This window comes from Hyperoodon ampullatus (assembly GCF_949752795.1).
Source record: "Hyperoodon ampullatus genome assembly, chromosome: 13".
Classification (NCBI taxonomy): domain Eukaryota; kingdom Metazoa; phylum Chordata; class Mammalia; order Artiodactyla; family Ziphiidae; genus Hyperoodon; species Hyperoodon ampullatus.
The window spans coordinates 29183367-29196806 of record NC_136926.1 but is presented as its reverse complement, the minus strand read 5'-3'; positions in this window follow the sequence as shown (position 1 = coordinate 29196806).

Here is a 13440-nt window from a genome sequence, read left to right as displayed (position 1 = left end):
CCACATGCCGCGGAGGAACTACTAAGCCCGTGCGCCACAACTACTGAGCCTGAGCTCTAGAGCCCGCAAGCCACAACTACTGAGCCCACGTGCCACAACCACTGAAGCCCGTGCTCCTACACCCTGTGCTCCGCAACAAGAGAAGCCACCACAATGAGGAGCCCGCGCACCGCAATGAAGAGTAGCCCCCGCCCGCTGCAACTAGAGAAAAGCCCGCGCGCAGCAACAAAGACCCAACACAGCCAAAAATAAATAAATTTATATAAAAAAATACATCCAAATTCTCAAAAAGCATGCAAGAAAAGCGTAGAATAAAATATTTAAAGTATTGAGAGAAAAAACACCAATTTAGAATTCTGTTTCCTGTTAAACTCTTCTTCAAAAGTGAAGAAGAGGACTCTGGGAAGATGGTAGAACAGGGAGCACCAGGAATCTGTCTCCCCACCCAGACAGCACTGCACTGGCAGAACCTGCCTGATGTAACTATTCTGGAACTTGAGTCCATTGAAGGCTTCCAACTTCACCCCACACCCCCAGTTCCCCTGCCCAGAAGTGGCCACGCTTTTTGAGTTTTCCTTTTTGGTGAATCCACCAAAGACACTATCCGCTATCAGATATTAACTGAAGTTCCCTCAGATCCTCCTGCAAGTTACACGGTGACCCTGACGACCCCTTGGGTCAGACACATCCAGTGCTCTGAGAGGAAGGGAACAAGGAAGACCCAAGTTTACTGTGAGACTTAAAAGCCAGGTTTCTGAGACCCACAGCATCATCGTGAAAGCAAACATTTTTTGCTAGTAATGGTTGGGTTGTTTTTATTTAAAAAAAATGAGTAATAACATACAGATAGTAAAGTGCACAAATCTTAAATTTACAGCTTGATTTTTACTTATTTATTTATTTAAATTTATTTATTATATTTATTTATTTTGGGCTGTGTTGGGTCTTCGCTGCTGTGCACGGGCTTTTCTCTACTTGTGGTGAGCGGGGGCTACTTTTCGTTGCAGTGCGCGGGCTTCTCGTTGCGGTGGCTTCTCTTGTTGCGGAGCACAGGCTCTACATGCGTGGGCCCCAGCAGTCGTGGCACTCAGGCTCAGTAGTTGTGGCTCACGGGCTTATCTGCTCCACGGCATGTGGGATCTTCCCAGACCAGGGCTTGAACCCGTGTCCCCTGCATTGGCAGGCGGATTCTCAACCACTGTGCCACCAGGGAAGCCCCTACAGCTTGATTTTTAAATATGTGAAAACCCATGGAACCCATCCCCAGACATCCAGAAAGGAGTCAGACTTTTGAGAAAAAAATGGCGTTTTTGAATTCCAAAAGGCTAAGAACCCAAAGGAATTAAAGCACAGAGTTTATACATTAAAATGTCTTCAAAAAGAGATAAAATGTTATTACCTAGGAGAAAAAAAATTGTCTCTCAGAAGACATCCTGCTTCCCATTGAAGCCAAGAATGGGGTTGGTAGGTGTTATGGACCAAATTGTGTCCCCAGATTCATATGTTGAAGCCCTAACCTCCAACGTGACTGTTTGAGGAGACAGGGCTTTTCGGGAGGCACTTAGGTTAAATGAGGTCACTAGGGTGGCCCTGGTCTGATAGGGCTGGCATCCTCACAAGAGGCAGATGCTCTGGGCAGTCCCCTCTCTCCACACACAGGCACCAGGGAAAGGCCACGTGAGAACACGGGAGAAGGCAGCCGTCTGCAGGCCAGGAGGAGAGGCCTCGCCAAAAACCAGCCTTAGGATTTTGGAACAAAACCCATGCTATCCTCAGTCAATAACTGTTCTCCTTTGAGGAATTGCTTTGGCCAGTTGCTGAGCTCTCCTGAGTGTTTGGTCATGAACCACCAAGTTATCACGTGGCCTGAGTGTCCATCATGAACCAGGTGTGTCTGACCACTGGGCCACAAAGACCCAGCAGCCTGCATCCCTGACCGACTCCATGAGTGCAGATCTCAGCCAGCCACGGAGGAGCCAGTTAAGTGGCTGAGGACTGAGGTCTGAGTGCCTCGAATTTGCATGAATATTAAACTCACTTTGGCTGCTGGTCACCTATCATAACAGTAATTAAGTTTCAGTCCTGTTTCATAAACTGGACTCCTTTGACACAGGCCCTCCTGTTAAGGTTTTCCACAGGGTTATAAGGCTTCTCCCTCAAGAAGCACTCAGAGGCCACCGCGCTTCCTCTCTGGCTGAGCCCCGGGACCCAAATCGATCTGTGTCTCCAACCCCCATCACCACTCCCCTCACTAATCTGAGCAACAGAAAGATGTTCCTGACTGTGTTCCCCACTTCCATGGATTTGGATTTTACAGGGGGACACCCAGACACTAATCACCTTAACCCAAAGAATGGTGAGAATTTAGGCACAATAGAAACAAGGAAATTCGATTTCAGTCATTACATTTTTGCTTTTCCATTAAAAAAAAATCAACAGTCAAGCCTGGCCCTGGTTCAAATAATAAAGACGTTGGTTAAGCAAACCCCAACTATAAACTTCATAGCATCAGCCTCCTGGGTTACAGGGTTTGTCCCACAAGACTGGAGGCTCACAGGATGCCACGATGAGGCCCAGCTTCTCCAGGTGGAGGCCCAGCAGCCTCAGAAGAACATCACCAACGGAATCACCTTGGCTCCAGGTCTGCCCACACCCTCACCGTCCCAGACACGTCACTAGTCAGAGGCCTAGATGAGGTTTAGGGTTAATAACTCATGATAAGGAAACTCACAGAACACTGAGCTATGAAGTCAAACAGGCCAATTTGCTTGTTTAAAAAAAAAAAATCTGTGCATTTTTCTTAACCTGGACTGTGCATGTTTTGCCTAGAGGAAGACAGCTTATCTGAAAATTGGTTGGTAAGCAAGAAATCCAAACAAGAATTTTGGTTGTTTGATTCAAAAGCTAAACTGCATCAAGTCCTTTAGCCTGATGGATCCATGTCTGGAACAGGAATATTCCTTCCTGTGAAACGGACACTTCCCTCAGTGCTTTCTGCAGCGCTCCGTTTTCCTTGTACTCTGTGACAGACACATTCCTTTTCTAGCTGTAATGACAACTGGGTTTCACACGAGTGTTTGTTCTGCTCGGGGGCCACTTTCTGTCTGTGACACCCAATGCTCTGGCCTCACCCGTCTTGTGATTTTATGTCCAGTTGTCAGAGCTCAGCCGCATTCCCCATTCCCCCCGAGTTCTGCTCCCATGAACGACTTTCTGTTAACTGTGGTGTACTTGGCCAACTTCACGCCATCTTTCTAGTATTTGTTCTTTCCCATCACCAAATGATTTGAGAGTGTACCAAAAATGGGCAATTTGAGAGCACCAAAAAGAATAATGTTTCCCTGCATTTAAATAAAATTAAATGAACGGCAAAATTTTTTTTAATGAAAATTTCATTGGTTACTTCCAGAGTTTATTAGGGCATTAGCTCCTTGTTCTGAAAACGGGCAAATCGCAGGAAAGAATTGGGCAACAATGATCCTGACTTAACTGTACAAACTATTTCAGAGTCATGTAATAGAAGAATCACAGTTGGTAACTGCAGAAGGAGACAGAATGAGAAAATTACCACACTGCTTCCTCTGATGAAGTGACAGATATAGGGGATGATCAGTAATGGCAGCTAACACCCACCAGGTGACAGGTCCAGGGTACTTCATAAGGATGGGTCAGCCTGACTCCACCTGCACCTCCCAAGCCATCAGCTCTAAGTGCCACCGGGTGTGACACACAAGTGCACTCACCACCCATGCAGCGTCCGTGCTGAGAATGTTGCACCTGCACCCAATCCAGCTCAACAGAGTCAGGACAGAGGGGAGCCTATTAAATGACACCACAAGGATATAATCAGCTAAATCCCAGATGTGGGAAATTCTATAGGACGAAGGAGCCAGCGTTTTCTACAAATAAATGGGGTGGGGTGTGTATAAGGGGAGGGAGGGAGGCTGTTAGAGGTTATCAGAGGCCTTGGAGCATTTTAACAAGATGTAACGTGAGGACTTTAGATCCTGATTCAAACAAATTGACAGCAAAGATTGTTTCTGAGATAACTGGAAAGTCGAAGATAGACCAAGTATTAGAAGACAGTAAGTAATGAACAGTAATTTTGTTGAATGGGAAAACGATAGTGTCATATCTGTTAGTGACACAAAATTACATGCTCCAGGTGAGATGGCTTGGTGTCTGGGGATGGGTGGCAGTGAAACAAGAATGGCAGGAAGCTGAGAACTGCTGAAGCCAGACAACAAATACACAGAAGGCCACCATACCATCCTCTTTACTTCTGTGTATATTTAACAGCCCTTTCATCTAGCGCTGTGTTTAAGCAAACTCTTCCTGTAAAGGGCCAGACAGTAAATATTTTTGGCTTTGCAGGCCATACGGTCTCTGTCATAAGTCCTCAACTCCGCCACCATAGCAAAAAAGTAAACAAATGTAACACATAAACATATGGCATGGCTGTGCTCCAAGGAAACTTGATAAAACAGGCAGTGGGCGGAACTTGGCGAATCCTGAACAAGGGAAACCAAGTCACCGATGGGAAGAGAACTCGTGGCTTCAATAGAAAAGTAATAGAATAAAATCCAGCTACTGAATACTGTGCGAGAAGCACACACAGGGACTGTGCACAGGTACACAGGGAGGAGGGCGTTTCCAAATACCGGTGATACCCTGGGGGCTGGGGTTCAGAGGTCAAATGCAGACACCTGTGCTCTGGGGCTCCCCTTTCCTCCCCAGCTTTAATATTTGTTCTGCATGTACAGCGTTGGACTACATAGTACTACACGCTAAAGTCTCCCCACTTCAGCCCGCCCTTAGCTTTAGCTCACTAAGTGACTACCTGTTCCTCACCACCAGACCTTGTGTCAGCATCTTTCTAGCCATTTTTGTTGTCTGAAGCTTGTTCTCCAGAAGGTTCCTAAGGAGGAACTCATGAGAATAGTACCCTGAAATCTTTTATGTTGATAACTTTTTTTTTTGGCTGCGTCGGGCCTTAGTTGTGGCACTTGGGGTCTTTGTTGAGGCATGTGGGCTCTTCATTGTGGCACATGAGCTTTTCTCTAGTTGTGGCGTGCAGGTTTCTTTTTTCTCTCTCTAGTTGTGGCGTGCGGGCTCCAGGGCTCGTGGGCTCAGTAGCTGTGGCGCACGGGCTTAGTTGCTCCACAGCATGTGGGATCTTATTTCCCCGACCAGGGATAGAAACTGCGTCCCCTTCATTGGAAGGTGGATTCTCAACCACTGGACCACCAGGGAAGTCCTTATGTTGATAACTTTCAATGTCACTTTTACTGGATTTTATATCCTTGTCTCACATTTTCTTGACATGAGGATCTAAACATGTCTTCTGGCATGGAGTGCTGCTGGATGGCAAATAAAAAGAAAACATGTCCCTTGGGCAAGAAGAGCACATGACTTACAAAGCAAAGAAAGTCAGGTTACCATCAAAGTTAGGCATTTCACTAGAACATGACAATTGTGGCAGCTTTGGGTTGATATTCTCAGGAGTACTCTCTCAATATGAAGTTTCAAGTATTTTTATTTCTGGAAACTTTTCTTGGTTACATGTTAGTGTTCTGTTCACTCTGCGTTTCTCAGGGACCTTGTTTGGCATTTTCAATATCGTCACTTTCTCTTGAATCATTTTTAAGTCTTCCTTTATTTCTTAATAATCTTTTCAGAATAGTTTTAGATTTACAAAAAAATTACAAAGAGTACAGAGAGTTCCCATATAGCCCCCCGTTTCTCTTCCTAATAACATCTTACATTAGAATGGTAGATACAATTGTCACAATTAATGAACCAATATTAATTAATACACTATTACTAGCTAAAGTTCATACTTTATTCATATTTCCTTAGTTTTCACCTAATGTCCTTTTTCTGCTGCAGGATCCTGTCCAGGACATATTACATTTAGTCACCCTCTCTCCTTGGGCTCCTCAGGGCTGGGACAGTTTCTCAGACTTTCCTTGTTTTTGATGACCTTGACAGTTTTGAGGAGGACTGGTTTGGTATCCCCTCAACTGGGATTTGTCTGATGTTTTTCTCTTGATTAGACTGGGGTTATGTGTTTTGGGGAGGAAGACCACAGAGGAAAAGTGCCCTTCTCATCATTTGGTGCTAAGAGTATACACAATCAACACGACTTATCTCTGCTGACGTTGACCTTGATCATCTGGCTGAAGGCCTAATGCATTTTTTTATCGCAATATAAGTAACACATTCTTTAGGTAACAGTAACGTTGATATTAGTGAATATTTAAGAGCTGGCAACTGCACTAAGCATTTTAAATGCCTTTATGCCTCTCAACAACCATGAAGTACAGATACTATTATTCCCACTTCACAGATGAATAATTAGGGAGAACATTCCCACAACACAAACACACATAATTGTGCTAAAAATACATAAAATTTACCATTTTCATCTGCACAATTGTGACATTAAGCGCATTCACATTGTTATGCAGCCACTACTACCACCATCTCCAGAACTTTCCATCTTCCCAATATTATACATTTCTTACCCTTGTTGAGCATCACCAGTCTTTTGGTCTTTCAAAGGTTCAAATGGCTGCAGTTTATCAGGCCCACCTTGAACATTCCTGTGGGTGGAGAGTAGCTCATGTTGGTGCTTCCAACTTGACTTCATCTTTACTTTTTTTTTGTAGCTTTACTGAGCTATAACTGACAAATAAAATTGTAAGATATTTAGGGCTTCCCTGGTGGCACAGTGGTTGAGAGTCCACCTGCCGATGCAGGGGACATGGGTTCGTGCCCCGGTCCGGGAAGATCCCACATGCCGTGGGGAGGCTGGGCCCGTGAGCCATGGCCGCTGGGCCTGCGCGTCCGGAGCCTGTGCTCCGCAACGGGAGAGGCTACAACAGTGAGAGGCCTGCGTACCGCAAAAAAAAAAAAAAAAAAAAAAAGTAAGATATTTAAAGCGTATGCCGTGATTATCTGATGCGTGTCTATGTTGAGATCTTTACTTCTTTTTTTTTAAATTAGTTTCTGCTTTATAACAAAGTGAATCAGTCATACATATACATCTGTTCCCATATCCCTTCCCTCATGCATCTCCCTCCCTCCCACCCTCCCCATCCCACCCCTCCAGGCAGTCACAAAGCACCGAGCTGATCTCCCTGTGCTCTGCGGCTGCTTCCCACTATCTATCTACCTTACGTTTGGTAGTGTATATATGTCCATGCCTCTCTTTCGCTTTGTCACAGCTTACCCTTCCCCCTCCCCATATCCCCAAGTCCATTCTCAAGTAGGTCTGTGTCTTTATTCCCGTTTTACCCCTAGGTTCTTCATGACATTTAAAAAAAAATTCCATATATATGTGTTAGCATACGGTATTTGTCTTTCTCTTTCTGACTTACTTCACTCTGTATGACAGACTCTAGGTCTATCCACCTCATTACAAATAGCTCAGTTTCGTTTCTTTTTATGGCTGAGTAATATTCCATTGTATATATGTGCCACATCTTCTTTATCCATTTATCTGATGATGGACACTTAGGTTGTTTCCAGCTCCGGGCTATTGTGAATAGAGCTGCAATGAACATTTTGGTACATGACTCTTTTTGAATTATGGTTTTCTCAGGGTATATGCCTAGTAATGGGATTGCTGGGTCATATGGTAGTTCTATTTTTAGTTTTTTAAGGAACCTCCATACTGTTCTCCATAGTGGCTGTACCAATTCACATTCCCACCAGCAGTGCAAGAGTGTTCCCTTTTCTCCACACCCTCTCCAGTATTTATTGTTTCTAGATTTCTTGATGATGGCCATTCTGACTGGTGTGAGATGATATCTCATTGTAGTTTTGATTTGCATTTCTCTAATGATTAATGATGTTGAGCATTCTTTCATGTGTTTGTTGGCAGTCTGTATATCTTCTTTGGAGAAATGCCTATTTAAGTCTTATGCCCATTTTTGGATTGGGTTGTTTGTTTTTTTGCTATTGAGCTGCATGAGCTGTTTATAAATTTTGGAGATTAATCCTTTGTCAGTTGCTTCATTTGCAAATATTTTCTCCCATTCTGAGGGTTGTCTTTTGGTCTTGTTTATGGTTTCCTTTGCTGTGCAAAAGCTTTGAAGTTTCATTAGGTCCCATTTGTTTATCTTTGTTTTTAGTTCCATTTCTCTAGGAGGTGGGTCCAAAAGGATATTGCTGTGATTTATGTCATAGAGTGTTCTGCCTATGTTTTCCCCTAAGAGTTTGATAGTTTCTGGCCTTACATTTAGGTCTTTAATCCATTTTGAGTGTATTTTTGTGTATGGTGTTAGGGAATGATCTAATCTCATACTTTTACATGTCCCTGTCCAGTTTTCCCAGCACCACTTATTGAAGAGGCTGTCCTTTCTCCACTGTACATTACTGCCTCCTTTATCAAAGACAAGTTGACCACATGTGCATGGGTTTATCTCTGGGCTTTCTATCCTGTTCCATTGATCTATCTTTCTGTTTTTGTGCCAGTACCACACTGTCTTGATTACTGTAGCTTTGTAGTATAGTCTGAAGTCAGGGAGCCTGATTCCTCCAGCTCCGTTTTTCTTTCTCAAGATTGCTTTGGCTATTCGGGGTCTTTTGTTTTTCCAAACAAACTTTGAAATTTTTTCTAGTTCTGTGAAAAATGCCAGCGGTAGCTTGATAGGGATTGCATTGAATCTGTAGATTGCTTTGGGTAGTAGAGTCATTTTCACAATATTGATTCTTCCAATCCAGGAGCATGGTATATCTCTCCATCTATTTGTATCATCTTTAATTTCTTTCATCAGTGTCTTATAATTTTCTGCATACAGGTCTTTTGTCTCCTTAGGTAGGTTTATTCCTAGAAAATTTATTCTTTTTGTTGCAATGGTAAATGGGAGTGTTTCCTTGATTTCACTTTCAGATTTTTCACCATTAGTATATAGGAATGCCAGAGATTTCTGTGCATTAATTTTGTATCCTGCCACTTTACCAAATTCATTGATTAGCTCTAGGAGTTTTCTGGTAGCATCTTTAGGATTCTCTATGTATAGTATCATGTCATCTGCAAACAGTGACAGCTTTACTTCTTCTTTTCCAATTTGGATTCCTTTTATTTCCTTTTCTTCTCTGATTGCTGTGGCTAAAACTTCCAAAACTAGGTTGAATAAGAGTGGTGAGAGAGGGCAGCCTTGTCTTGTTCCTGATCTTAGTGGAAATGGTTTCAGTTTTTCACCATTGAGGACAATGTTGGCTGTGGGTTTGTCATATATGGCCTTTATTATGTTGAGGAAAGTTCCCTCTATGCCTACTTTCTGCAGGGTTTTTATCATAAATGGGTGTTGAATTTTGTCGAAAGCTTTCTCTGCATCTATTGAGATGATCATATGGTTTTTCTCCTTCAACTTGTTAATATGGTGTATCACATTGATTGATTTGTGTATATTGAAGAATCCTTGCATTCCTGGAATAAACCCCACTTGGAGATCTTTACTTCTTTTGCTCTGAACGCGAGCATGCTGGACTTGGTGGCACCCTGGACGTCACCCATGCGTGCTGTGCTCGGCTGCCTGCTGTGATGTGGCACCACCACCGCTCCCCTCTGAAGCCGAGAACACATTTCCCAGGACCTTCTTCCTTGGGTAGTTCCGGTTTAGGGGCTGCAAAGGAGAGAAACACGCACCGAACTTTGTTGTCTCGGCTTCCTTCCTGTGCACCAGACACTCAGAAGCACTGGGATGGAGGAGTGAGGGGCCCCTCAACCACCCTGTGTCTCAGGCCACACACTGTCCTGGCTCTATCCGGGAGGAGTCAGCTCACTCCTTGGTTTCCCAATTCTCTGTCCCAAGTCTGATCCCAGTGGAGGGGTTTTCACATCCATCCTATTTGAGAGTAGCTGCAGCATTTCAGGTGGGCTAAGAATTGTCAGAAAGAGACCCATCCAAAGACTCACAGGTTACATTAAATTCCTGATTCAACTAAGATAAACTTTTATCAAAAGTAGGTGATCACACAGGACAGTGGCAGATACAGCTTATTTCAGAGGAGCTTCCCTTGGCCTCCAGAAACCTCGGAGTGACATGCCCCTGACTGTCAGAGACCACCGGGTAGGCTCTCACCAGATCTGGAAACTTTGATCCTTGCTTTGATGCTGCCCTTTCCAAACGGGCTCACATTGGCATTCGGAAAGAACACAGGCTAGCAATCTACACACTGCGCTTTAACCCAACACCTTCAAACACTGGACTCTTCGTATCTTGAGCCAAACTTCTTGTAAGGCCACATCCTTATCCAAGTAGAGCAGCAGAGTGAGGACCCAGAGCTCCTGAACGATGTCTCTGCTTCTGCTTTCCCAAAGCCCGTTTCTTCACATCTAACGAGGTACCTTTTCACTTCCACCATAGTGCTTACCACTAGTTTTAACTGCATGTGTATTTGCTTATTTACATGTGTGCTGTTTGACTTTCCCACAAGACTGCAGAAGACCACAACCACGTTCCCCTCATCACTGAATATGCAATGCCTAGTACAGCGCCTAGCACGTGTTCAATAAACATTCATCCAACAAATGAATGAACAAGGAATATTCCACTAATTCCAAATGTTTTGGCACAGTTGCAACTTTGGCACAGTTGCAATGGGTGCCCATTAAGGAAGACAGGGCGTCACACCTAAAGCACAAGCAACAAAATAAAAAATAAACAAGTGGGACATCAAACTAAAAAACTTCTGCACAGCAAAAAAAGCCATCAACAAAGTAAAAAGACAACCTACTGAATGGGAGGAAATATTTGCAAACCATATGTCTGTCTGATAAGGGGTTAATATCCAAAATAGAGAACTCATACAACAGCAAAAAACCAAATAACCCAGTTAAAAATATGGGCAAAGAACCTGTACAGACATTTTTCCAAAGAAAACATACAGATGGCCAAGAGGTACATGAAAAGATGCTCAATATTGCTAGTCACTAGGGAAATGCAAATCAAAACCACGAGATATCACCTCACACCTGTCAGAATGGCTATTATCCAAAGGACAAGAAATAACATGTTGACAAGGAGGTGGAGAAAAGGGGACACTTGTGCACTGTTGGTGGGAATGTAAGTTGGTGTAGCTACTATGGGAAACAGCACAGAGATTCCTCAAAAAATTAAAAGTAGAACTACCATATGACCCAGCAATTCCACTTCTGGGTATTTATTTGAAGAAAATGAAAACTCTTAATTCAAAAAGATGTCTGCATTCCCATGTTTACAATAGCCAAGATACAGAAATAACCTAAGTGTTATCAATTGATAAATGGATAATGAAAATGTGGTATGCATACAATGGAATACTATTCACCGAAAAAAATGAACAAAATCTTGCCATTTGCAACAATATGGATGTATAGTGAGAGCATGATGCTGAGTGAAATAAATCAAAGAAAAAGAACATATACTCTGTGATTTCGCAAATATGTGGAATCTAAAATATCAAAACTCCAAATTCAGAGAAAAAGAGATTGGATTTGTAGATACTGGGGTGGGTGGGAGGGTGCAGTGGGTCGGGGGAGGGACCGGAGGAAGGTTGTCAAAAGGTGCAGACACCCAGTTCCAGTAAGTCCTAGGGATGTGATGTGATGTACAGCACGGTGATTGCAGCAAACACTGCCGTATGATACGCAGGAAAGTTAAGACAGCAGATCCCAAGAGTTCTCATCACAAGGACAAATTTCCTCTTTTTATTGTATCTGTGTAAGACGATGGATGTTAACCATACTTACTGGGCTAGTCATTTCACAATATGGTTGAACCTTGAAAAACACAGGGCTTATTGGTGCCCACCCTCCAAGTAGCAGAAAATCCTTGTATAACTTAGTTGGCCCTCTGTATCCACGGTTTCACATCCATGGATTCAACCAACCGTGAGTCATGTAGGACTGTAGTATTTACTACTGAAAAAATTCTGTGCCTAAGTGCACCTGCACAGTTCAAGGGTCAACCGTATAAACAAATCAAACCATCGTGTTGTACAACTTAAATACAGTGATATATGTCAATTATTTCTCAATAAAACTGGAAAAAAATAGGTATATAAATGGACACACAGCAGCCAAAAAGATGAAATGGTGCAAACAGCATGCTGGGGGCTTTGGGGTTTAAAATGGAGGCAAATTTGTCTAAGGTGGCATCAGAGAATTTTAAGGAGCGTAAAACCAGATCTTTACTTTAAATCGCTTGTGAGGCAGAGTGGAATGGCAGGAAAGCCTGCTGCCATCACCCTCACATGCAATGAAGGTGTAAGCTAAAGCGAGGCAGTGGGAGAGATTTGGTGAGCTGACTGGATGTGGAGCCTAAGTGGAGGAACTGAGAATGAACTTCAGGTTTCTGGCACATGCTACCAAATAACCAGGTAAACACGGGAGGAAGATGAGATGGGGATGAGAGAAACCACACTCAGGTTTGGAGCTTAAGGAATTAATGCAATCACCAATCATGGATCTAGATGTATGGGTACAACTCAGCGGTGATGTCTGGCCAGAGTCGAAGAAGTTGTATGTAGTCAGCACAGAGGTATTAGATAAAGACTTGGGCAAAGATGAGATCCTCCAACGCTGAAATCAAAGGCCCAAAGACGAGACCTTGGGAATTCCAATATACGAGTCAGGCAAGAGAGAAACAGAGTGAAAAGGCAACCTACTGAATGGGAGAAAATATTTGTAAGCCATGTATCTGATAAAGGGTTAGTCTCCAAATATATAAGGAACTCCTACAACTCAACAGCAAAAAAACTAACCCAGTTAAAGAGTAAAGGACTTACTTAAATAGACATTTCTCCAAAGAGGACATATAGATGGCCAACAGGTATATGAAAAAATGTTCAACATCACTAATCATCAGGGAAATGCAAATGAAAACCACAATGAGATATCACCTTACAACTGTAAGGATGCTATTATCAAAAAAAAAAAAAACAAAAGACAACAAGTGATGGGGAGGATAAGGTGAAACTGGAGCCCTCATGTACTGTTGGTGGCAGGCAAAATGGTACAGCTGCTGTGGAAAATAGTATGGAAGTTCCTCAAGAAATTAAAAATACAACCACCACATGATCCAGCAATCCAACTTCTGGGTACCTATCCAAAAGAACTGAAGTCAGGATCTTAAAGACATATTAGCACTCCCAAGTTCACTACAGCACTATTCACAATAGTCAACATGTGGAAACAACCTAAAGGTCCATTGACAGAGGAATGGATTAAAAAGTAGTATATACTTTGTCTATACTACTTTGTAGTATATACAGACAATGGAATACTGCTCAGCCTTAAAAAACACGCATGAGCCTTGAGAACATTATGCTAAGTGAAACAAGCTCGTCAGTCACAGAAAGCCAAACACTGGATACTCCTTTTAGATAAAAGTATCTAAAAGAGTCTAATTCGTAGAGTCAAAGAGTGGAATGGTGGTTGCCAGGGGC